Below are 27,291 nucleotides of genomic sequence, written 5' to 3' on the forward strand. Positions count from 1 at the left end.
AACGCAGAATTTTGCTGTGGTTTCATTGCAAGGAAACATTTTAGACATATGTTTTATGACATGAATGTGTTCGTTTCGTTGTTTTAGGTTAGAAGCCAACGGGAAGAGCAACCATCGGAATAACGCGGAGACTTCTGTAGAAGTAGAAGTATCAACTCAAGCTTTTTACTCAAGTAAAAGTGTAAAAGTACTGGTTTCAAAACTACTTAAAGTATAAAAGTAAAAGTAATGTAAGGAAAAAAATGCCATTAAGGACAAAAGCTTAGGCCGCGCCACAGGGGCCTATTGTGCACTACCCCACCTCCTCAAAAAAACATTTTTCTAAAGGCCATAATGACTATAATGTTATATTAAAATGTTAATGTTGAAAAATTTGGGTTGCACTAGGCTACCTGTTTCAGCCGCATATATGCCCATTAAAAATGAACGCATTTTAGTACAATGCAAATACATTAAAGAACCATATATGTGTACTACTGAGCATTAACGTGTTTCATGGAGCGGAAGATATGATGACTAGTTGCCTATAAGTATTGTAATGGTGCAAAAAGTCAAACTTCAGAGGAATGTCATCATTAACCTTTATTGGAATGTAAATGTACACCCAAGCTTAGCTGCAGGAATCCGTGAGGGCAACGGACAAGAAAATTGCTGTACCCAGGGCAGGCTTAGTAACAATTACTCTTGTATGGTTGTCTATATACAGGGGTGCACATACGTTTTTCAGCCTGGTTCTCATATGAGAACCTGGAGATTTGGTTTGGTCCTCACACAGGCCATGGCATGTAGTGTGACCCATAAAATATAACTCTAAAAAATTTTATTAATAATAGTGATAATAATATTATTGCACTTCATTTATTTATTTTTTGTTTTGTTTTTATATATATAAATGAACTAACTAAAAAAAATAATCTAAATAATCAAGTGTGATAATACAAATGCAATTATTTCATAGTAAACTTAAAAATAAAATGTTAATTTTTTTTATTATTATCATTATTATTATCATTCCTTTTCAAACGTAAAATCAGCGAGCTTTTATTTTGGCGGGTTGCCGGCAAGTAAGTATTATGCGCTTCCGGGTTTAGCGCTGCTGATGGATGAGCGTCAGTGAATGAAATGTCACAGACAGCTTTGCTTTGAAGACGGCAGCAGGTAGCCTAGATTATGCTTTCAGTTTGAATAGAAATCTTATACAGTACAGTTTGTCGATCTAAAATGGTAATTGTGCATTAACAGCTGTCAACCATGATCCGCCTTTGAATATGCGCACAGAATGGCTAGCAGATGCATCGCTAGAAGACACAGAGAGAGAAAGCCCTATAAAAGGTAAGATTTTACAGTAATTTAAACGTTAACATGTGTTCATTATGATTGCAGTTAGCTTTTCTGTTATTTGAGGATCAATTATATCGACAGAAACTAGGGATTGCAATGATGTCGCGCGGCCGAGCTGTGTAACTTGTCTCGCGCACGTCACGCGCAGCTTTTAGCTATGAATGTAAAGTTAATATATTAATACATTTACTTACCAGAAATGTAATTGTGTGCCCAGTTGTCGAGGAGACAGCGGTGTAATGGATCTGCGACGTATTAAACGCTAAAACCGACTAAAATACTAGAAATAACTTGACTTACGATGTAAACTACACGACGAGAACACTTAAATATAGCTACAAACTTAGTATGAAATGACTAATTCTAGATACAAACACTTATGAACAGCGACTCTATCTATATATATATATATGTGTGTGGGTGTATACACACACACACACAACCTAACTGTAAGTAAATAACGAATAAACTAACGTTAACGTTACAAACCTTATCTAATCTAACTTATCAAACTACACTACAATAAATACTATATATAGTAACTATACTTTAACCTATAACGAAAACTTAACGAAATGACTTATTTTATCTACCAGTTACCTAGAAAATACACTCAAATTTATGTAAAAAAAGACGAAGTCAATAGGATTCAGTCTATTTCCACCACCGTCTTCAACCAACAGCCGTTGTGACAGTTATTAAGTACCACTCGCGAGACATTCCAATGCATTCAAATGTTTTATTCCCGCTCTTAGTCAGGACCTATAATGATACACATGAACAAGAAATAACAAGAAAAACAACTTTTTACAAAACAACTTGTTTCCTTTCTTCATATTAGATAATAGGCATAATTTTGATTATTTAGGTACACAACCATGAAATGTCATAATTGAAATTAGAATATTGATTTTGGTTTCTCTGATTTTTGATTGTGATGTATAGCTTGACAATGTGACATGTATGTTTTCTATAAATAGGTTCCCTGTTAAAGGGAGGCTTGTTGCTACTCCAGATTCTCAGACTGACTATTACATCCAGATGCTGAAACCCATCATAACAATGGGGGATTGTGGGCCACCATACTGACATGTGAGTCAAAATATACAATTTGTCAATTTCACAAGAATCAGAAATAATGTGACACTGAGTGACGTTTGTTGTGATTCCCTGGTAATTGCTGTAATATGCGCTGTTCTCAAATATTGCTGCTTACCTTTTCGGTTTTGTCTTTTCTCAAACTTGCTGTTATATAATCTAAAAAAAAAAAAAATCTTGATTTTATCTTATACGGCCACTCAGACCATACTTGAATTTACTGACAGGTGGTTTTATTTCACCAACTGTCCTATATGTACTTTTTTCTTAGCAATTCCCCTGCTTGTATATCAGTACGACAAGCATTTATTTATATAATTTATAACTAAAATAACACAATTCTTCCGTATGACTCTGCGTGATGTCTTCCAGTGTTTTCAAGATTTTTTTTCCATTGTTGCAGCAGGTTGTTTTTATAGTCTGCAGGTTGAAGTGACCTCATTAATGTGATATTTAGGACCATTTTCAAACATGTATAATATTTTCAGTGTATATATGCGTAGTTCATGGGAAAATTAAGAAACCATTCACAAACAATCTAACAATTGTTGTCGTCTCTGTTTCTGTGTTTCAGTGCCTGGTGTGCTAAGGTTCTCTTCCTGGCGGATGAATGAAGCTTTAGGTAAAAAAAAAATCAACTGACACCATTACCTAACACCTTATCAAATTAGATGTTTAATCCCTTTCTTGATATTTAATAGCATGTTGGTTTGGGCTACAATGGTATAGAGCAGTGTTTCCCAACCTTTTTTCTGCCGTGGCACAGTTTTGATATGTAAAAAAAATCCCACGGCATACCTAGGTATATATATATAGGCCTAATTAAACATTGCGTCATCAGAGTTGGTATTTTGGCTTTATATATGATCACACACTTGCACTTAATTTCTTAAAATCATGCTCAAATGGAGTTAACAAGGTTTTCGACGACCGATTGACAGAGATCTGTGTTTTGTCCATCATTAGAACGGCCGCATCTGAGGTAGTAAATAAATAGCATTACGTTTTCATTAGTTTGCAGTTTTAAAGTTTATTATAGCTATATGGGCACTGAATGGAGGCGGGGTGGAGTTATGAGGTTTGACTGACAATTTGAGGATCCAATGGCGTTACGAGGTTTAGTCACAAGCTCTTTTGAATGCTTTTCATTGGTTAAATATTTGTAAACCCCACAAACAGACATAACGATGGCCAATAGCACTGATTTAAAATAATAATAATAAAATATAATAGAGATATGGAAGTTTTAGATAATTTTCCACGGCACACCCCACAACCTTTCACTGCACACTAGTGTGCCGCGGCGCACAGTGGTTGGGAAACACTGGTATAGAGGATCAAACCTGCAGAAATTAAAGATAGATGAATATTTAGTTAAAAAAATAAATGTAATAACAGAAAAATAAGTAAATAAATAAATTACTTGATAAAAAAACAAATATAGTTCATTTGTAATAAAATTGTAGCCCAGCACCTGCGTGATTCATCATCATCATAGACATAAACAGAGAGAAGTAGCTCCGGCTACAATGTTCTTCCGCAAGATGCACGCAGTTCTGTTTATTAACTTTTGCTAGAGCGCCAAAAGTTACAGACTGCAGCTTTAATTACTGACATTCGTTCTCGAAATTGAAAGTGATCAAGACATTTATCCGGAGCTGGGGCTGGGAGAGATAAAAATAAATTGATACCTCGATATTTTCACAATTTTTTACGATATTCGATATATATATATCTGTTTGCATTTGCTTTTAAATATAAAATAAATAAATATATATATATATATATACACACAGTGAGGAAGATAAGTATTTGAACACCCTGCTATTTTGCAAGTTCTCCCACTTAGAAATCATGGAGGGTCTGAAATTGTCATCGTAGGTGCATGTCCACTGTGAGAGACATAATCTAAAAAAAAATCCAGAAATCACAATGTATGATTTTTAACTATTTATTTGTATGATACAGCTGCAAATAAGTATTTGAACACCTGTCTATCAGCTAGAATTCTGACCCTCAAAGACCTGTTAGTCTGCCTTTAAAATGTCCACCTCCACTCCATTTATTATCCTAAATTAGATGCACCTGTTTGAGGTCGTTAGCTGCATAAAGACACCTGTCCACCCCATACAATCAGTAAGAATCCAACTACTAACATGGCCAAGACCAAAGAGCTGTCCAAAGACACTAGAGACAAAATTGTACACCTCCACAAGGCTGGAAAGGGCTACGGGAAATTGCCAAGCAGCTTGGTGAAAAAGGTCCACTGTTGGAGCAATCATTAGAAAATGGAAGAAGCTAAACATGACTGTCAATCTCCCTCGGACTGGGGCTCCATGCAAGATCTCACCTCGTGGGGTCTCAATGATCCTAAGAAAGGTGAGAAATCAGCCCAGAACTACACGGGAGGAGCTGGTCAATGACCTGAAAAGAGCTGGGACCACCGTTTCCAAGGTTACTGTTGGTAATACACTAAGACGTCATGGTTTGAAATCATGCACGGCACGGAAGGTTCCCCTGCTTAAACCAGCACATGTCCAGCCCGACTTAAGTTTGCCAATGACCATTTGGATGATCCAGAGGAGTCATGGGAGAAAGTCATGTGGTCAGATGAGACCAAAATAGAACTTTTGGTCATAATTCCACTAAACGTGTTTGGAGGAAGAAGAATGATGAGTACCATCCCAAGAACACCATCCCTACTGTGAAGCATGGGGTGGTAGCATCATGCTTTGGGGTGTTTTTCTGCACATGGGACAGGGCGACTGCACTGTATTAAGGAGAGGATGACCGGGGCCATGTATTGTGAGATTTTGGGAACAACCTCCTTCCCTCAGTTAGAGCATTGAAGATGGGTCGAGGCTGGGTCTTCCAACATGACAATGACCAAGCACACAGCCAGGATAACCAAGGAGTGGCTCTGTAAGAAGCATATCAAGGTTCTGGCGTGGCCTAGCCAGTCTCCAGACCTAAACCCAATAGAGAATCTTTGGAGGAGCTCAAACTCCGTGTTTCTCAGCAACAGCCCAGAAACCTGACTGATCTAGAGAAGATCTGTGTGGAGGAGTGGGCCAAAATCCCTCCTGCAGTGTGTGCAAACCTGGTGAAAACTACAGGAAACGTTTGACCTCTGTAATTGCAAACAAAGGCTACTGTACCAAATATTAACATTGATTTTCTCAGGTGTTCAAATACTTATTTGCAGCTGTATCATACAAATAAATAGTTAAAAATCATACATTGTGATTTCTGGATTTTTTTTTAGATTATGTCTCTCACAGTGGACATGCACCTACGATGACAATTTCAGACCCTCCATGATTTCTAAGTGGGAGAACTTGCAAAATAGCAGGGTGTTCAAATACTTATTTTCCTCACTGTATATATATATATATCATTTTTTTTTTTTTTTTTCCTTATTTAAAAAAAAAAACAAAAAAACAATTTAGATAGAACAGCAATTGTTACAAAGTAAATACAAACTGTTTAGTGCAAATTTGAGCATTTAAAAAAAGATTTAGACCAAGTGATCACTTACTGCTTTTTATGAAATGAACACATGTAATGTAACTGAAGTAGTGCAAAACAAGTACAGAACATGCATTCTGTCAACTTTTTTTAGTGCATACAATTGACAATTTACACTGTGCAAATGGGGGAAATAATGTTCCCACAGGCACTAAAAACCCTCTCAGATGGGGAGCTGATTGCTAGAACACATAGGTATTTCTTAGCTAATTTGGCAAATTTTGGGAAATATGCCTCATGGATGATCCACCACCATGAGCACAAATCAATAGAATGTGGACTCATACATGGTTTATTTTACCTCATCTAGTATACTGATTCATTATAGGCAGTGGTGGAAATGGCCAGAATTCACTGGGGGGACTGGGGGTTCCTATTTTTTTATAAAAAATAGGAACAGACCTCCTGATCAATGACAGGAGGGTAATTCCTGGGATTCGGTAACATTTCAACTTGGAATATACATGTTTTTCAACTACATGTGATTCAACTTCTAAATACCCCACATCATTAGGCACATATCAAACTTCCAAAAAATATTCATCACATTTTAATATATCATATTCAGAATATCATATTTTCCCACCTCAGGCATTAAAGACCTTTTATCAATTTGAGTTTTTTTCCAGCTTTTTTTTTCTTTCTGCTGTAAATGTGGGCACAATTTCTGATGTATGATGCTTGTCCACGTTTAAGTCGACATATTATGTCAAAACTTCTATTTAAAACAAAAATATGAGTTGTCATGATTTCGGAGTATATATATTTACTGAAACCATTCATTAAAATTATTAATAAATTAAGCAAATAACTCAACCCTGTAACAATGAGAAATACATATATTTGTGATGGGGTTGAGTGTGACGGGGTTGTGGCCACTGCTGCTCATGTAGTGTAGGAGAGTAGACTATATATGGCAGCAATAAAATAAACACATTGTATATACTTATGAATGAAAATAAAATGTTGTAAAAGTAATAATTTTCCATCTTAATTTTATATGACAGGGTTGAGTTGTTAAGCTTGACAGTACCCTCCCTGACTATAACATGCCTCAAAAATATGAATAAAAAGTATGATACCACTAACCATTTTCTGCACCACTATTAAAGAGACCTGAATGAAGTCACATATGAGTGGAGACTAAATTATTATGGGCGAAGAATGGTTAGTGTGACGGGGTTGAGTTCAGACTGAGAGACATAACTTTACAGTCTGCTTTTTTTAGCAAATATTTTGCATTTTTTTAGAAAAATATTTTTTATAAGAAAGGAACACAAGTAAATGCTTACATTGTTGCCAAAAATCACAGACACTATGCACATTTTGTACAAACTCAGGGACATTACAAAATGCTTGGTTCAAGATAGATATAAGACATTATTTTATGCTAAAAATATAAAAATGCAATAATTATTTTTATTAATTATAATGGGCATCCCAAAGTTTTGTGAACAGCTTCTAACAATTCATTTTGGTGAACCACCACTTTAGAAACTCTGGGGGACTGAAATATTACCGAATCCCAGGAATGACCCAGAAATTAACCTTCCTATTGTTATTTGACTCCTTGAAGTTTTATTTATTTATTTTTTAAAACTTTGTAATGCCATTTTTCTAACTTTATTAAATGTATGTCATCTTTTGTGCCAAAAAAAAAAAATTATATATATAAACTTTTATCAAAAATTTTAACTACACAATAAATTCAATCAAAATAATAAGATATAACAATAACAATCAGGAAGAATAAGTTTCCAGTCAAATGAAATCAGCATCAACAATTCATCTTTGCATGGCACAGAAGAGCACAAATGTGGCATTAAGGAATATTTACAGAATTTAAGAAATTTTTGACAAGACTCAGAGGTGGCATTAATGCATCTCATAATAACAATGTTATGAGATTAATGTTTTAAATATATACATTTCAATGAATTAAATGACTCAATTTATACTTTAAAAATGAAACAGAAACTGCCAGTAGGTGGCATCAAATCACTGTCTTTGTCACTGAATCATTCATTCAATCGATTTGTTCAAACGGCTGATTCATTTAGGAACGAAGCAAGTGACTCTCTTTATGAATGGATCATTGAATCATTGACTCACTAGATTTGTTCAAAAGCAAAGATTCATTCAAAAACGAAACAGCGCTGTGTTAAAGGCTTGCACAGAGGCTCAGCTGTGACTTTGTTTTTAAATATATTTTGTTGACGAAATAGAGCAAAATAGACAGTGGTCCTAAAATGTAAGTCACTTAATATTAACTTTTGTATAAAATCAAAATGTATAAACTGTTGTATAAATTAAATTTCACATTTGCAAACTCTCTATAATCATTAAAAGCTGTTACCCTCCGTTCATCGCTATCTCACAAACTTCCATTTTAATGAATGAAGCTCTCTACACACTTAATATATTATTTACATCGTCTCTACACTTTGTTTGTTACAATGAATGACAACAACTGCAGTCTGCTTCACGCTCTGTGCTGTGAGGAGCAGCACGCGCAGCGATAGAGAAGCATTTCTATTGGCTGCAGTCTGCAGATATTAAATGGCAAAAGACAGCATTGCGCAGCTGACCATAAACACAGCGCTACGTTTATATGCAGAACTGGGATCGCTTTCGTAGTCTTTTGAATGGATAAAATATAGAAATCCCTTTAATTTCCAAATACACATAGAAATGAAACGCCGTCCCCCCTCGAAATTCACTCCCCGGACTCCGTCCCCCCGCGTCCCCCCCCCATTTCCAGCCCTGATTATAGGCTTATATATGAATAATATAATATTAGCTTCTTCAGGTGTGTTTAATTAGGGTTGGAGCTAAACTCTGCAGGACACCGGCTCTCCAGGACTGAAGTTGCCCATCCCATATATATATATATATATATATATATATATATATATATATATATATTATTAAAACCAAAGACTTATGCACTCTCTCTGTCTATATTATGAAAACAACTGCTAAAACAAATGAAAAATATAAGTGAAATTCCTAATAGTAATTCCAAATTGCAATAGCCTATGTTTCTCTATTCAAACAACAGCAGTTGAGTAAGTGCATTTATTCAGCGATCACAATCGCAAACAATACAGTCGAGATTTCATGACAAAATGTTCGAATGTTTTCGGATTTTACCCAAACATTACAATATGTGAATATCTTTATAACAATATGAGCAGCTTAAAATGAGGAAAGTTATCAACATAACTAAGGCTTGGTTTCACAGACAGGGTTTAGACTAAACCAGGATTAGGCCATCATTTAATTAGGTTATTAAAGTAATTTTTTATAAACGTTCCTTTAGAAAAAAAAAAAAACATTACTGGTGTCCATCTTGGGACAAAACAAAGGCACTGATATATTTAACGATCAGTCAATGCAAGTTTCTTTCAGCTGAAACAGTTTAGATGTACATTTTAGTCTGGATTAGGCTTAAGCCCTGTCTGTAACTGGGGGTGATATTTAAAATGGTAAGAAAGCACTGCTTTGTTTGCGTTTCGTATATTCGTGTGACAAATATACTATTGATAGCTGCTAATATAGAGAGCTAATTCCTCTCACACAGGTGCAGAGCGCACATGTTAGTTTGCAGGGTGTTCAAGCTCAGCGTTTTGGTCCAGTTGCTGTTGACGTGAGGCGAGGTGTGTCCCGACCTTTAAATGCAGTAAACAGTTGGAAGAAAAAACATCTGATATGCAACAATAGATCAGTACATTAGGTCTTCATATAATTAACCTGCTGCCTGTCATTTATACTCTTAACATAAGTAACAAAAGAAAAGAGGGAACCGCTCTCTGATCTTAAGTAACTTTTGTAGCTTTAATAATTTATTTATATATGATTACACTAGTCACTATGCAGTGATTATTTTATGAGTGATTATTCAATTACTCTATTTCTTTAATGAATGGTAAATAGATGTAAAGTGAAGGTAAATAAGTGAAGCACTGATAATTTTAATTTGTTTCTTTTTTTTTTATATTGCAGGGGTGTCAAACTCAGTTCCTGGAGGGCCACAGCCTTGCAGAATTTAGTTCAGAGTTGGCTAATGTCGGTCCTGAGAGTTCAGCTCCAACCATAATCAAACGCACTGAAAAAGGTAAAAGAAAACTCTTCAGGAATGTGGCTCCCTGCTTGAGTTCCAACCCTGCTCCAACACACATAGTTTTCAAATGAGCCCAAAGGCCAATTAAAGCAGCACTAATTAACTTTTTCTCTTCAGAATTTGTGAAATGTATATAATGAGCGAGTACATCATCAATTCATCTTACAAACCACCTTTTTGTCTTATCCCAAATCACTACGGTACATTTATAATAAGTGCTTATATTTGGATTATTGTAGCCTGTTCGGGTCGTCACATACACATACCTGCATGAATCGCCATAGACATAAACTTGGAGAAGTAGCTCCGGTTAAAATGTTAACCGGACATTTACATGAGTTACATGTAGCTTTTGTATTTATCGTTGGAGCTAAACTCTGCAGGGCTGTGGTAATTGAGATTGACACCCCCGTGTTGTATTGTATTTGTTTTATTGTTTGTTCTAAAAAAGAAAACAAAGATGCAAATAACAAAGATCAAATGACAAAAGAGCTATATTGTGATTTATTAATATAATTATCAAGAGTGAGAATCAAATCTGAAAGTAAAAAAAGAAGCAAGTAATGCATTAAATGAATGCTTTAAATGTGGCTTTTATCAGGAAATTTTGTAAAAAATTTTAAAACGTTAACGCATGCGATTTAATCAAATTTTTAGCGCGTTAATATTTTTTTAACGCAGATTAATTGTTTGTTAAGGTTTGACCCCAACTTCCCGTCATCGCAGCGCGGAAGGTCATCTATCGTTGTGTGACGAGGCTCCAGCACAGTGTTGCCAGGGTAACGGCACAAGTGGGATATTTTGAAAATACAGTCGCGGGAAAAATTACAGAGCCTTGGTTCGCAGTTTTTTGGGCTACTTTTATAATGTACCGCAGCCGCCCAAAGTGTATATAGACAAATTAAAATTAAAATAGATCCTTTTACTAATGTGTATTATACTTGAAATGTGTCCCTGGCAACTTAAGAACGGAGAGGCGGTAACATCACAAACAACCTGAGTTTCAGCAGAGCAGCAGAAATAAACATGACAACAGCCACTGTAGATTATATTAGATAATAAACACACGATTACGATAGATATGGTCTGTATGTGGTTTTCTTGAGGAGAATGTGTACATCTATGCTAATTTGTGCAGCATATAAAAGGCTATAAATGGCATATTTTAACAGCAGTAAACGACCAAATTCCACATGTGATCGCAAAAGGAAGTTATTACAAACACTGATGGTGGTTTAAAGTGAGTTCTGAGTAAAAGACTATTAATCTCATAAACTGTCTTATGAAGCATGATGCTAATATTAGCTCTAATGCAGCTGCAGAACAGGTCCAATTCTTCTTCATAATGCATTTTGTCATAATACTTCACGTAAGGTCGCAAGAAATGTTTTGTTGTATTTATTTAGAAATACTTTTGATAATAGTTGGGTAAATGTATACTGGGATTGAAGCGATGTGGCTTGGTAAACGTTTTATTGCCAGTATAAATGCTGATAATGGCTGAATAAAAACAAAAGAATAATAAGGATTATGTCTCATACGGAGGTGTGAAAGGTTCTGTTTCCTTAAACTAGTTTCATGCATTTACAGGTAAATCCTAGTATTTTAAATGTGTGATTAATCATGATTAATCACAGTCCACGACTAACGCGATTAAATTTTTATATATATATATATATATATATAAAATAAAACTTTTTTTTTTTCTGATAAAGCCACATTTAAAGCATTCATTCATATAGATAGATAGATAGATATAGATATAGCTGCTACTTACCCTTTTAATTCTTAATGCTAATTTTTGTGTGCTAATTTATGACTTAAGGAAGATATTTTATTATTATGTCCTTATACCTAAACAAATAATAAACTTCAAAGAGGGTGTTCTTTATTTTTACTATGACTTTTATTTATATATATATATATATATATATAATATAGAATGTTAGCATAACATTTCAATCACAATTTCCAGATATTTAAGTATCATACCAATATTTTAACAATTGAGCTTGGTCCATCACTCCAAACAACTTTAAGACTTGGAAACACTGGAGTTATACATTGTGCTGCAATTTAAATTCCTTTTTTTTTTTTACCTACAGAGCAGAGATGCTTTTCTGAAATGTTTTGTATACAGCAGAGAGATTTCATTTTGGGACAACTTTTTTTTTTTTTTTCTTTCAGTATATTTGGTGTTTGACATCACAAACATTTCAACCATTTTCTATGAAGTATGCCACACAATTTGTGCCTGTAGTGACAAAACATTATTATCTTCATCATTATAAATATTATGTATATAGCAACTTTCAAAACCCAAGGACGCTTTACATAAAGTTGATAGATAACATGAACACAAATACAAATATACAGTCACATGATCAAACAAATAAAGCAGGCATTTGGTTATAAGCTTTATCCCCTTATTCTATTTGAGAAGAAATTTAGACTTTCAGATTATTCTGAAAACATTTTGATGGGAAAATTATATTTGCATTTATTATGCTGCATGAAACTTATTTATTATTAGGACCAAAAAAAAACACATGTTGCTGCCTGACAAAGTTTCTCAGACGATATCATAGTTTACACCCATCATTTAAGCTAAGTTTACATTATGATGTATGTCTTACCTGTATATTTTTGTTTTATTTTCCAGCAATCTCAACAATGGACTCGTTTCCTTCCTGTTTGGTGTCTCCTGTGCTTGCTGTTTCTGTTTGGAGGTCATTGCATGTGTCTGATTGAGCAACTGTCACTGTGCATTTCTGTTTGCAGTGCTTTGCTTAAATCTTGGACCTTTAGCAATAATAAAAGTCTTTGGAGTTTTCCATTTGGATTGTGGTTGTACATGTTTTCCTTTATTTAATATCAGATATTTTCTTATATTATAAGATTAGTATAGTACAATTGTAAGCAGATTTAATGGGATCTTCGTAAAGTAATCTTTCATTCCATAGTAACTGCTTATTTTATAAGCTTTTATGCTTATTTTTTTGTTGTTGGCTTACCAACAGTTTCATATGTAAATGGAAAGAATTAATTTATTTGTCTTACCTGTGTTATTTTCCTCTTTCTTTTCTTCATGTTTTCCTTGGCTGCATTCATCACTCTATAACATTCTTTTAGAGCTCCTGCAACCTTATTTTCTTCATGCATGGGGAATGCATAAACCTAATTGTAGCCTATATGTTCAATTATATTATTGAAGGGTATCATGATTTTGATGTTTAAATGCTGAAAACAGACTCCTGATTTAATGACATTTTTAATTACAGAATTTACTCCTATTTTCTTTTTCAAGAAATTAAAATTATTAATTTAACTAACTTCATTTTACAATGAATTCAAATAATACTATAGTAAATAATAATAATAATATCAATCTGCAAAACAAAAAAAATGTTGTTTTTTTGCATTTTATCATCACAGTTAAAAAAGAGATTTTGTTTTAAGGAATAGGGTGAAGTCAGCTAAAATGGGCCTCGTTTTGGTAAATGACTTATAATACCATCAAATAAGCAATGCATAAGAACTAATTATATTTTTTATAAATTAGCATGGGTCTCTTAAATATGTATATATTTTTAAAATGTCAAAAAGTATAATTGTTTTAAAATTAAGAGAGTTAGAGTATCAGCAGGTACCTTCTTGAGCCACGGCACAACATTAAGTTAAAAAGGGCCAATATTAAAATTAAACAACACAGTGTCAATTTACTATTAAAAATAAAATGATTTCAGCCGAAATTACCTATGGTAATATTTTTAAAAATCATGTTTTTTGTTATCGTGTTTTTGTTTTGTGTTAGTTAGCTAGTATTTATTAGTTATTCTTTGCCTAATCAAAATAACCTGAATGCAGTTTGATTGAGATTAATTGGAATGCACAATGAAAAAACATGATTTTTAAAAATGATTAAAAACGAAGTTATCTGTTTCTGCAAATGAACTCTTCATATATATACAGTAAATATAATTTAGTTGTTACTTTGTGGTTTAAAAGGTGTGAATGTTTATACTGTAGTGCATTTGTTCATATATATTTATATTAAAGTATTTGGTAATTTTATAATTAAAGCCTTTTTAATGTTTTTAAATGGTTGTATTTGTGTTTCACTGCTGAATTACATTTAGCAGTTTCTGGGCCACATTCGGCCCGGGGACCAAGCCGAGTCTCAACCAGATCTGGTTTAAAGTGTCTGGGCCAGACCTGGGCCACATAAAATAATAGAAGTCACTCTACAGAATGCGGGCCAGATCTGGGCCACGTCAATAAATAAGTCATTTTACGGGCCGTGGGCCGCATCTGGGCCAGAGGAAATTGTTTGAGTCGGTTTTCAGTGTGTGTGCCAGTTTCGGGCCGGGGACCCAGCCAGAACTGGGCCAGAAGCTAAGCAAGGTTGTGGCCCAGAGATGGGCCAGACAAATTTTGCTATCTGGGTATATATGTCCTTGCTGGAGTGTGACGTGATTTGTGTCATGTGCAGGTGCGATCGCGTACAAACCAATAAGGTGTCGGAATGGTATATGTTTATACTTCTCATCCAACCACAATCAAATTCTCCGGATGGCACGATTTATCTGGATAGGTTTTTTTTTTTAGGTTTTTTTAACGATGACAAGCGGAATGAAAACAAGGTGAAATGAAATAGAATGTGAGGCTATTTTAAAATGTAAGGAGTAGAAAGTACAGATAATTGCGTGAAAATGTAAGGAGTAGAAGTAAAAGTCGGCTGAAAAATAATCACTCCAGTAAAGTATAGATACCCAAAATTTCTACTTAAGTAAGGTAACGAAGTATTTGTACTTCGTTACTTGACACCTCTGTATAATATAGACAATTATGTACGTACAGTTATGATATGTGCAAATTTGAAATGTAAATAAGTATGTGCGTTAAATAAAAAATGTATTATAGTGTTGTGTGTTCCACGTTATTGTCCAGTGTTCATGAGATGGATTGCTTGAGGGAAGAAACTGTTCCTGTGCTGGTCGTTCTGGTGCTCAGAGCTCTGTAGCGCCGACCAGACGGCAGCAGTTCAAAGAGCGAGTGTGCTGGATGTGAGGGTCCTGAGTGATTTTTCCAGCCCTTTTTCTCACTCTGGATGAGTACAGTTCTTGGAGAGTGGGGAGGGTTGTACCAATGATTTGCTCAGCAGTCTGGACTACCCTCTGTAGTCTTCTGAGGTCAGATTTGGTAGCTGAGCTGAACCAGACAGTAATAGAAGTGCAGAGAATGGATTCAATGATGGTGGAATAGAACTGTCTCAGCAACTCCTGTGGCAGGTTGAACTTCCTCAGCTGCCGAAGGAAGTACAACCTCTGCTGGGCCTTTTTCACAATGGACTCAATGTGAGTGTCCCACTTCAGGTCCTGAGAGATGGTGGTGCCCAGGAATCTGAATGACTCCACTGCAGCCACAGTGCTGTTCATGATGGTGAGTGGGGGGAGAGCAGGGGGGTTTCTCCTGAAGTCCACGATCATTTCCACTGTTTTGAGCGTGTTCAGCTCCAGGTTGTTGAGACTGCACCAGACAGCCAGCTCTTTAACCTCCTGTCTGTAAGCAGACTCGTCACCGTCCTGGATGAGGCCGATGAGTGTGGTGTCGTCTGCAAACTTTAGGAGCTTGACAGAGGAGTCTTTAGAGATGCAGTCATTGGTGTAGAGGGAGAAGAGCAGTGGTGAGAGGACAGAGCCCTGAGGGGCACCAGTGCTGATGATGCGGGTGCTGGATGAGAATTTTCCCAGCCAGGGAGGAAGGAAGCTGGTAGACGGAGGTGGGCATGGAGAGCTGAGTTAATTTGAGCTGGAGGAGAGATGGGATGATGGTGTTAAAAGAAGAGCTGAAGTCCACAAATGGGATCCTCACATAAGTCCCTGGTCTGTTCAGATGCTGCAGAACATAATGCAGTCCCATATTGACTGCATTGTCCACAGACCTGTTTGCTCTGTAGGCAGTAAGGGTTCAGTAATGTCCTTCAGATAAGCCAAAACCAGTCTTTCAAATGATTTAATGGCCACAGACGTTAGAGCCACAGGTCTGTAGTCATTAAGTCCAGTAATTTTGGGTTTCTTTGGGATGGGGATGATGGTGGAGCGTTTGATGCATGAGGGGACTTCACACAGCTCCAGTGATCCGTTGAAGATCTGCGTGAAGATGGGGGCCAGCTGGTCAGCATAAGTTTTCAGACAGGCTGGTGTCACACCATCTGGGCCTGGTGCCTTTCTTCTTTTGTTCTTTCTGAAGACCTCGCGCATGTCATCTTCGCTGATCTGAATTGCAGGTGTGGGAGAGAGTGAATGGTGTTTTTTCAAACCTGCAGTAGAACTCATTCAGATCGTCTGCCAGTTGTTGATTCTCCACAGTGCTGGGGATGGTGTCTTGTAATTGGTGATGTCTTTCAGACCTTTCCACACTGAAGCCGTGTCACTAGAAGAGAACTGAAGAAACTTTTCGGAATAATTCCTCTTTGCCACTCTGATCTCCTTTTCCAGTGTGTATTTGGCCTGTTTGTACAAGACTCTGTCCCCATTCCTGCGAGCATCTTCTTTGGCCTGACAGAGCTGGCTAAGTTTTGCAGTGAACCATGGTTTGTCATTGTTGTAAGTTAACCCTCTGGGGTCGACAAACGCATATATGCGTTTTGAGGCAGATTTTCCTGATAAGGCCGACATGAGCTTGAATTACTCTGCCATTTTTGATCGTACAGATAAGAGCAATACACCATTTGAATCTGTAAGGGGTCTACTTTTATGTGTGTACACTCATAACAACTAAACTTTGTGCTTTTGAAGAATAAAGAAAACAAACAGGGTGCACTCTCTGTCTTCTCCGTCTCCGCGAACTGCTTTTTGAAACACGTCACTAAAATGAACTGTAACTCAGCAAATACTTCACACAGAGACATGAGAAATATATCTATAGAAAGCTTAATATGTTTACTCTTAAATGAAGTAAGTCTTACCGAAAACAAATATTCTGTGATAAAGTAATCCGTATGAAACCAAGGACATGTCCAGTTTTTCCGTCTGGTCTCATTATCTCTAATTAGGTCACGCCCACACGCTGCTCGCGCTATTGTTATTACAAATCTCCACGTGAGACACATGGCATGTAAACGCCCACAGCACCGTAAACAAAGCAGCAATGCGTTCATCTCAGATACTTTTCAGTTTTGGAAGAACACGCTGTGAGGAATAAGCCTTGTATTTACCCCCAGAAGACACGCTGAGAGGAAAAAGCTTTGTTTACCTCACAAACAGAACGCAAGCTCAGCTGGAGCCACGGAGGAGATATTTTATACCGATTAAGTAATGTTTCTTATTGGCATTCGATAATGTGTTGTTGTGGCAAAGTTGAACGCATTTACTAGGTGAACTTTTCCCAAACTATAACTCCAGAATAAAATGTGTGAAATCGAGTGCAACGACGTGAGGATAGTTATATGTTCTATAAACAATGATATAAAAGTAATGTCTAAGAAAGTTTAGACCAGTCTTTACTGTGAAGTAGCCTACTCTGTTTGCAAATACCTGCTCAAACATATTTATAATAAGCTTAACAATAATAATTTAGTTTCTCAGTTATAAAATGTTGTTTTTGTATTGTATGATAATACATGCAAAGCATGTGTGCATCTATGTTATAAAATCGCATGGGCAATATTGGAGATTGCTAATGTAATAATATAGTTGCTCCTGATAAGCCTATCAACATGCTCACTAATTTATTTATTAATTTTAGTGTGTGTGTGTGTGTGTGGGGGGTGCTTTATTTATTTTGAATAGTAACAATATGTAGGCCTATATATTATAATAAATATAATGCACTGTTTTTGCTGTACTTTGGATCAAATAAATGCAGGCTTGGTGAGCTGAAGACACTTCTTAAAAAAAAAACATTACAAATCTTACTGTTTAAATAATTTGACTGGTAGTGTATGTATTGTCACCATGTTTGCTTTGTCTTTGTCCGTTCATTGTGTTGCTCACGTCTGTTTTGTGTTTTCTCATGCAATTTCTGCTGTCTCCTGTTTTCCTGGGTTCCAGTTTCCTGCCACTGTTTTGGATATTTTGGATATTACACCCACGATGTCTTGACTCTTCTGTTGTTTATTTGTTTGTTTGTTCCTAATAAACTATTTAACTGCACTCACAAGTGAATCTCAAGTTATTTTATGTGATAGTTATATGTATACACGTTTCTTTTTTCCTCACATTCTTTCTTGTAACTCTTCTCTCTCAGTCACACACCTGACTGAATGGCTCATTATGGAGCTCATTATGCGGGCCGTTGTCTTCTCAGGTGTGAGTCACGTCCTCTCGCATACACCCTTTCTACTCAAAAAGTGACTTAGAAAATTTAAATCAATATATTGTTTTCTCTGAATGAGTGAGTTAGATTATTTTCAGATCATTTTGAAGCAAATATTCTAGGCTACAAGATCCAGTTCTCAAAAGTCTTGTGAACAAATGTTCTGTATGTGTTTTATGGCCTTATTTCAGTTACTTTAAAATGTTTGTTTTTTTCTAACCACGCATAAACGTTGTTTTCTCAAAAACACAATCACATATGTACATGCTGCTCACATATTATTGTAGCCCAGTTTGTGCTGAATACAGTGTTTTTAGACTTTAGCCATTAAAATGTTTATAAGCAACTGAAAAGAGCACAAATGTCAGGGCATGTCAAAACTTCTCCGGGGCCCCAAAACATGAGTCCTGGTAGGAATGCACATATCTTCACAGAAACTGATATATGATGTTACAGTCTCTGTGAGCTCGTCCAGATCGGTGGCAGCAGCTTCAAAAACAGTCCAATCAGTGAGAGAGAAACAGGCTTGTAAATCCCGCTCTGCTTTTACAGTCCTTAATACAGGTTTAGCTGATTTAAGTTTCTTCCTGTAGGTCGGTATGAGATGAACTAAACAGTGATCAGAGAGCCTGCCCGTGGGACGGAGTGATATGCATCTTTTATTGCCGTGTAACAGTGATCCAGTATTATTGTCTCTGGTGGGACATGTAACATGCTGTCTGTATTTTGGCAGTTCACGTGAGAGATTTGCTTTAGTAAAGTCCCAGAGAATTATTAAAACAGAGTCCGGGTGTTGTTGCTCACTCTCTGTGATCATATCAGCGAGTTTCTGTAAAGCCGAGCTCACGTGCGCTTGCAGAGGAATGTAAACACTCACCAGAATTAACGAGCAAAACTCCCGCGGCGAATAGAAACCGCGGTCAAGTGAGCCGCCACCTGGATTCTGCTGCACGTCTATTTGTGGTATTACGGTACGGAGACACGGAGCGGCCAAACAGCTGACAAAGACCTATATTTCAGCAGTTGTGAATTAAATGTGCCCCAAAACACAAAAAATAAAAGATACAGTTATATTATGTTCAAATATATTATACTGTAGAGTTTTCCATAAAAATAAAGTCTGTTAAAATACATACTTTTTTCCTACTATTTTCTACATGCATTATTCTAATTAGTTAATACAAAAATGTCAATACATTTTTTTTTCTGAACGACCAAGTCTCTATCTGTGTCAGCTTTCCCTGGGTTTTACTGTAGAATTTGGGAGAAAATGAATGGCAAAGTCTGCCACAATGCATTATAGCACTGACCATTCCTTGACATTTAGACAGGCATTATTCAAATTCCTTCAGAGTTAACATGACATTTTCAATACATTCTTCTTCAGGACACCCAAGACTCTGTGTACATCAGCTTTCACTGTGTTTTACTGTACAAATGTGTAATATTCAAAAAAGACAAAAAATGTGGTCCAAACGTTCTGTTATTTAATACTTTACAGGTAAGACGCGTTTATTTATATAGCACATTCGCAATGGCAGGAGACAGGAAACAGGTCCTGAACAGACAGACAATAACACACATACATAGAGAAAAATGCAACTTCTTCAAGGCTGGGTTGTTCAAATCCAAGCTCTAATCAGTAACTTTCCCAAAACATTCAGATATGAAGTACTTTTATTCTACCAGAGGTTTCAGACTAAAGTTTTTTTTTTTTGTTTTTTTTTGTTATTTGGAAATTTGAAGAATAAAGTAAACTGTAAATTGGTCATGTACATGAGAGGCCCTAATGACCTAAGCTGTCAAAGAAGAGTACATGTATGTTTTATCATGTTGGGTGCTTTTCTCCAACCAAGGACAGATCATGTTCTAGACATGTAATTCTATGCTATTCAACTTTCACATGAGTAAATCCTTTAAATCATTGAAAATTTCACAGAATAATATTAATGAACAACTTCATAAACCACTTGATATATATATATATATATATATATATATATATACAGTGGGTACGGAAAGTATTCAGACCCCCTTAAATTTTTCACTCTTTGTTATATTGCAGCCATTTGCTAAAATCATTTAAGTTCATTTTTTTCCTCATTAATGTACACACAGCACCCCATATTGACAGAAAAACACAGAATTGTTGACATTTTTGCAGATTTATTAAAAAAGAAAAACTGAAATATCACATGGTCGTAAGTATTCAGACCCTTTGCTCAGTATTTAGTAGAAGCACCCTTTTGATCGAATACAGCCATGAGTCTTTTTGGGAAAGATGCAACAAGTTTTTCACACCTGGATTTGGGGATCCTCTGCCATTCCTCCTTGCAGATCCTCTCCAGTTCTGTCAGGTTGGATGGTAAACGTTGGTGGACAGCCATTTTTAGGTCTCTCCAGAGATGCTCAATTGGGTTTAAGTCAGGGCTCTGGCTGGGCCATTCAAGAACAGTCACGGAGTTGTTGTGAAGCCACTTCTTCGTTATTTTAGCTGTGTGCTTAGGGTCATTGTCTTGTTGGAAGGTAAACCTTCGCCCAGTCTGAGGTCCTGAGCACTCTGGAGAAGGTTTTCGTCCAGGATATCCCTGTACTTGGCCGCATTCATCTTTCCCTCGATTGTAACCAGTCGTCCTGTCCCTGCAGCTGAAAAACACCCCCACAGCATGATGCTGCCACCACCATGCTTCACTGTTGGGACTGTATTGGACAGGTGATGAGCAGTGCCTGGTTTTCTCCACACATACCGCTTAGAATTAAGGCCTCATCAGACCAGAGAATCTTATTTCTCACCATCTTAGCAAACTCCATGCGGGCTTTCATGTGTCTTACACTGAGGAGAGGCTTCCGTCGGGCCACTCTGCCATAAAGCCCCGACTGGTGGAGGGCTGCAGTGATGGTTGACTTTCTACAACTTTCTCCCATCTCCCGACTGCATCTCTGGAGCTCAGCCACAGTGATCTTTGGGTTCTTCTTTACCTCTCTCACCAAGGCTCTTCTCCCCCGATAGCTCAGTTTGGCCGGACGGCCAGCTCTGGGAAGGGTTCTGGTCGTCCCAAACGTCTTCCATTTAAGGATTATGGAGGCCACTGTGCTCTTAGGAACCTTAAGTGCAGCAGAAATGTTTTTGTAACCTTGGCCAGATCTGTGCCTTGCCACAATTCTGTCTCTGAGCTCTTCAAGCAGTTCCTTTGACCTCATGATTCTCATTTGCTCTGACATGCACTGTGAGCTGTAAGGTCTTATATCGACAGGTGTGTGGCTTTCCTAATCAAGTCCAATCAGTATAATCAAACACAGCTGGACTCAAATGAAGGTGTAGAACCATCTCAAGGATGATCAGAAGAAATGGACAGCACCTGAGTTAAATATATGAGTGTCACAGCAAAGGGTCTGAATACTTAGGACCATGTGATATTTCAGTTTTTCTTTTTTAATAAATCTGCAAAAATGTCAACAATTCTGTGTTTTTCTGTCAATATGGGGTGCTGTGTACATTAATGAGGGGGAAAAAATGAACTTAAATGATTTTAGCAAATGGCTGCAATATAACAAAGATTGAACAATTTAAGGGGGTCTGAATACTTTCCGTACCCACTGTATATATATATATATTTTTATTTATTTTTTTTATTTTTTTTATTGAAGTAGCAGTGTATTTCAGAATCCAACTCTTCAGAATCAAAAGTAACATCATAAAAACAACAACACGTATTTCTAAAGCACTTTAAAACAACACATGTTGACCAAAGTGCTTTACACTGTCAGCACAAAGACAAATAAAAATACACGAAAACAAGTCACTACTCAGACTCCACCCCTGAGGGCAGTTTTAAGCAATAGCGTGAGATGCATTTTCAGCAAAAATTGTACACATACCCAATGAGTTACATGATCTAATATGAGGAGAGCGGCTATTCCAGAGACGTGGAGCTGCCACAGAGAAGGCACGATACCCTTTAGTCTTTAATCTGATAAATGAAAATACACAATAAGTTCTGGATCAAGCTTTGCACAAACAGCAATCCCAGGCTGCTTTTCTGGCATGTTCAAACTGTTTTTGTCCATGTCCTCACACGGTACATGAAACCACCTGTTACAGCTGTCGCACCGAATCTGTAAATATAACAAATACAACACCTTTATAAAAGAAATTCAGATAGTACAAACAGATTGTATCGATAAAACATATTTTAACATGATGTACAAACTTGCTACCAAAAATGCTACTGTCATGGTTAAGAGTTGTCTTTTTTTATTTACAGTAGTTGGCAATCTGCAATAGTTCTTAATATGAACTTGACAGCTCCCAAAGGCCAAGTGCAAGGAAAATAGCTATATCCTTGGTATGTAGCAGATATCTACTTTTCTATTAAAGCCACAAAATGCAAACACTTTAATCCAGTAACCAGAACAAAAGAAAACATTAAAAAACAACACCTTACCCAGTCAGTAAGGGCAGACCCTGGACTTTCCTCTTTTGCACACATGGAGCAATTGTTCTCTGCATCAAACACTAATGAAAAACAAAATTGACAATTTATGACAATACAAAGACAAATTTAAAAAAACAGCCCCAAGTAGTTCAAGTGCCATAGCTGTGCGTTCCTCTGCCATTTCTTCTTCAGTAGTCCCAAATTCCATGTTAGGCAATTTAGGAAATGCCTCCATGACTGCCTTTGCCATCTAAAGAAACAAAAAACAAAGAAACAAAATAAGACAGAAAGAAAATATGTGATGTACACAAGATAAATACTGTATGTACTGTATATTGCCTACTGTAGTCATTGAAATATTGTAAATAGCTCTTCAAATATGAAGCTAAAATAAATACAAAATACAAGCGTGAATACAGCATGTAACTGCACATCTATGTTATTTTACCATCATGACCATCACACCACAGCTATATGTATCATGCTGAACTGGGTGTTGCATAACAGCTCCTGTGAATTCAATATCTGCCCACTCTCTCTCACGGTGGCGGATAGTCCTTATCCGAAAGTATTCACTGTGTGACAATGAAATGTTAAAATATAATTATTCTTTATATATGTGCAAAAATACTACAATTTAGACACAATTACATAGATGCAGTGTACATGATTAGATTGAATGAACTAAATTGCATAAGAACCGGAATTTTTGAGCAGCAGCTTCTGAATCTGCCTCCTCTGCAGCGTTGCTTGAAGGATCCACCAAATACACACGGTGCATCTGTACATCTGCTGCACTCATGTACTGTAACCACAAGAAAAATGACATTATTCCACAAATATTTACCACAACACCAGAAACATGGGAAATGCACATCAATATACAAAGTGTTAAATAAAAACTAACCAGAAACTTCCAGTGTATATTGTTAGTGAGTGAAGTGACATACAGCCAAGTATGGTGACCCATACTCGGAATGTTAATGTTAACAAAGGACACAATAGCTTGGTAGTTGCCAAAGTTAACCTGTAACACATCAAAATTATGTTCATTATATGATATTACCACAGAAATTGCTACAAAAAAATAATAAATTGATTACTGAATGAATATAATGTACATATTGAATGCAAACAATGTTAAAATACAGAATGAAATCATGTTAATTGAGAAATCTATATGCTTCTTCCTGTTTTGACATATATTTATTTTTATAGACATATACCTGTGTTTGGATGATAACTGTATTTTTTCCTCAGCTATTTGTGGCTGTTGTGTGAAAAGTTCTCTCTTTGTTTCTGTTTGAAAAAAAAGTGACAGTTTCAATTAGTTACATTTGCTTTAAAACAATTCTAAGCACTACAATAGGATGTAGCAATAGTAAAAATTACAAAATGCAGGTGTACTTCAGTGTCACTTCAAACCTCTTAATAATAATAAACCCCTTAATAATAATTAACCTCTTAATAATAGTCATTCATAATTACTTTCAATGACAGGTCTAGCACTAAAGGGGACACGTACAGTCCTGTACGCTTCTGAGGTTTTCGCCATACTTCCTCTTCCACTTGAAAGGACTTGAAAACACATATAAAGTTAAATACTTTTACACACAATTAAAAAGAATAAAACAAAAATCTATACACAGGCCTATTGTTTTTAAAACGTGATCAGGCAAAAAGCAGCAATCTTATTTGGTACTTAGATACTGCCACTGAAGTGACTTTATTAAAAACAAGTATCCCATACTTTCTTCCTGCATCTTTCCGTCTCCATATTCAAGGAGCAGTGCATCATGCATCTTTTGGTATACTCTAACGAAGTCATCCAGTCTTGTAAACTGCCTTCTTTGGAGCCGAATTCGCTTTAGGTCCCACTGACTCTTCTCCATGATGCCTTGTGTTCGGTTTTCTTCAGTGAAGTTCTGAAAATTTAAAGTACATCTGTAATCTGTTGAAATTATAAGGGCCATCAAAAAGTATGCTTTAATTAGAAAAAATGAGATGCTTCTTGCAACACTTTACCTGTTTCTTTGATTGTTTGACTTTGTTATAGAGCTTACTCAAATTCTGGTATGCTTGCCTTGTCCCATGACGTTCTAGATCCCCTAAAGACAATTAGAACATTGTAAAAGTACTGGACACAAATACTGTATTGATGTATTGTTTAATAAATAGTTCTCTTAAATCAATTTAACTTGACTTAAACCTACCTAACATCATTCCAGACCACAGAACGGCATGCGGGAGGAAGTATTTGGTCAAACGGGAAATGAATGTTGGTGTGCAGTAAGTGTTGGAATCACCATTAAGGTCAAGTGGTGCACTCTTCATTGTTGCTCTGAATTGGTCCATGATCTGTGTGGTCCCGACATCACACTGAAAAGCACATTTAATTATTTCTGACTTCTTTCAAATGTATATGCATAATGCATTATTAATCATTTATTCTATTTGACAGCAAGCTGCCTCAGCTATAACTGCCTGACCTTATGACCTTTGAGATGTATACACTCAAAAAAATGATTGGGTCTAAATTGACATTTTATGTAATTCAATTGCATAACAATTTTCCATCCATTTAGATTACATAGTTTTAACATAAACAAATCAATAAACTTAATGTGAGTCATATGCATCAGTCATACATGAATGAAACAGGTAAGATTTATGTAATAATTCACAGCAAAGTCCCCACACTGCTCAGTGTTCATGTGTTTCCACACTACAGAGTGTTCAAGTAGAATTGAAGCAGTGCTGGAGTTAAGAAGATAATTATGTGATGATTGATCATTAATGATGAACACCTGCTGTTATCAAGAAGAATCACCGAAGGAAAGAGAAACACAAGAACTACAACTGACTTCAGCCACAGCCGAAGATGAAATCAACTGAAATAAAAGAAGACATTAAATCTCTCAAGATCTGATTAAACAGCTTCACAAACAGCATCAGATTGACCAGATTGACTTTATTTCTGTCAGACTTCTAGAGAAGCTCTTATTGAGAATTAACAGAGGTTTAGATGCTTTATTGTTTTGTTTGAAATCACCATCAAAGAGACCAGTGTTTCCTTTTGTTGGGCTCTGGGCTCTTGGCCCTTATCAATCATGGCCTCCTAATAATCCCCATCCCCTTGATTGACTCTATCTCTCTCTCTCGTCTCCACCTGTAGTTGGTGTGTGGTGAGCGCAATTTATTATTATTAAGAGGTTTGAAGTAACACTGAAGTACACTTACATTTTGTATTTATAGTATATGTATAGTCTGATGGTTAAACTGTTGTATAGCACCGTGGTCCTGCGAGACACGACATTTCGTTCCACTATATGTCCACACATGTAGCAGGATGACAATAAAGCTCAACTTGAACTTGAACTTGAACTTGATTTACCTCATGTTTCTTCCGTGAGTTTATGTGTGCCGTTAAGGTTATTTGTTTTGATGTTGAATGTAATAAAATCGTTTCGATGCTTCCTAATTATTATTATTTTTCACTCAAGTTTTAATCAGGCTAACTGGTCCAATCTGGCATGTAAAGATGTATTTCACTAAAAAATTGTCCCGGACAAGCTTTAATGTCGGGTACAACTACAGTGGCAATAGACACAATTTCTCATTTACATGTAGTTTCTAATTATAGTAAGATGTCATGTCAATATGGGACAGCTGAAAACATATAAACAAATGAAATTTCACATATTTTGCTGTTCGTCAGTTATTTCGACAGAGAAGAACGTTACTATGACAATCGTTAGTACTGGGCATTACATTAAAAGTTGGGTAAACACTACTTTAAATGCTCTCAATAAGAAAATTAAACTGTCCAGCTTACTGCACATACCAAGGCCGCTTGTCTAAATGTCGTGATAGCAGGCTATTGCGACGCTTATACATTAACTTAAATAAATTTAAAAGGATATGTTTCTTAGGTAAAAATAAGTGAATTTACCAGGAATTATGAATAAAGCCTCTAATCTTCAATCGTTCTGGCACTGCTCCAGTCGGCTGAATGATGCGCGCGCAATCCCATAATGCCACACTAAAGTAAAGTAGTGTAAAAAGCAGGAGCTACAGCGACAACACCTGCTTCTCGTAAATTAATTACAGTTGACATGGAAATATACTGTTAACAACTGTCAAGTCCAGTCAAGGCACTATTATTTGTATAGCGCTTTTAACAATGTAAATTGTGTCAAAGCAGTTTTACATCAGCTTGATATAAAGCTGGGTGGCTTTATATTAGCTTTAAAGTATTTAGACGGGGAAATAGTGTGTCGAAGTAGTGTCTTTCTCCTCTGGCCAGACAAAATCAGCAGTTTAAATCTAGGCTAAAGCAGAGTCAGATTGTGCAGAGGACTCGTCTGGTTCCTGTGGTCTTGTCTAGATGGCCGTCTAGGAGACGAGGTCTTCATTGGGGATCAGTCTCTGGGGGTCATCTGGGTG

At 36.3% G+C, this 27,291-nt stretch overlaps 2 long non-coding RNA genes across 3 annotated transcripts; one reads left to right on the plus strand and one right to left on the minus strand.

Moving 5' to 3' along the window:
• Nucleotides 1-1,068: 1,068 nt before the first annotated feature.
• On the plus strand, nt 1,069-12,930 carry LOC131526574 (uncharacterized). Of its 2 annotated transcripts, XR_009267492.1 has the most exons (5): nt 1,168-1,332; nt 2,322-2,433; nt 3,014-3,061; nt 9,973-10,084; nt 12,753-12,930. It is a non-coding gene; the product is annotated as an uncharacterized LOC131526574 (long non-coding RNA). The 2 variants fall into 2 exon arrangements; XR_009267493.1 differs by lacking the exons at nt 2,322-2,433; nt 3,014-3,061 and adding an exon at nt 1,069-1,158 and having other exon boundaries at nt 1,243-1,332.
• Nucleotides 12,931-22,410: 9,480 nt separating this feature from the next.
• Nucleotides 22,411-23,413, minus strand: LOC131526576 (uncharacterized). Its single transcript, XR_009267498.1, has 3 exons — nt 23,294-23,413; nt 22,855-23,095; nt 22,411-22,525 (listed from the first exon to the last, which is right to left on the minus strand). It is a non-coding gene; the product is annotated as an uncharacterized LOC131526576 (long non-coding RNA).
• Between the last annotated feature and the right edge of the window lie 3,878 nt (nt 23,414-27,291).

This window comes from Onychostoma macrolepis, chromosome 20, assembly GCF_012432095.1.
Source record: "Onychostoma macrolepis isolate SWU-2019 chromosome 20, ASM1243209v1, whole genome shotgun sequence".
In the NCBI taxonomy this organism is placed as follows: domain Eukaryota; kingdom Metazoa; phylum Chordata; class Actinopteri; order Cypriniformes; family Cyprinidae; genus Onychostoma; species Onychostoma macrolepis.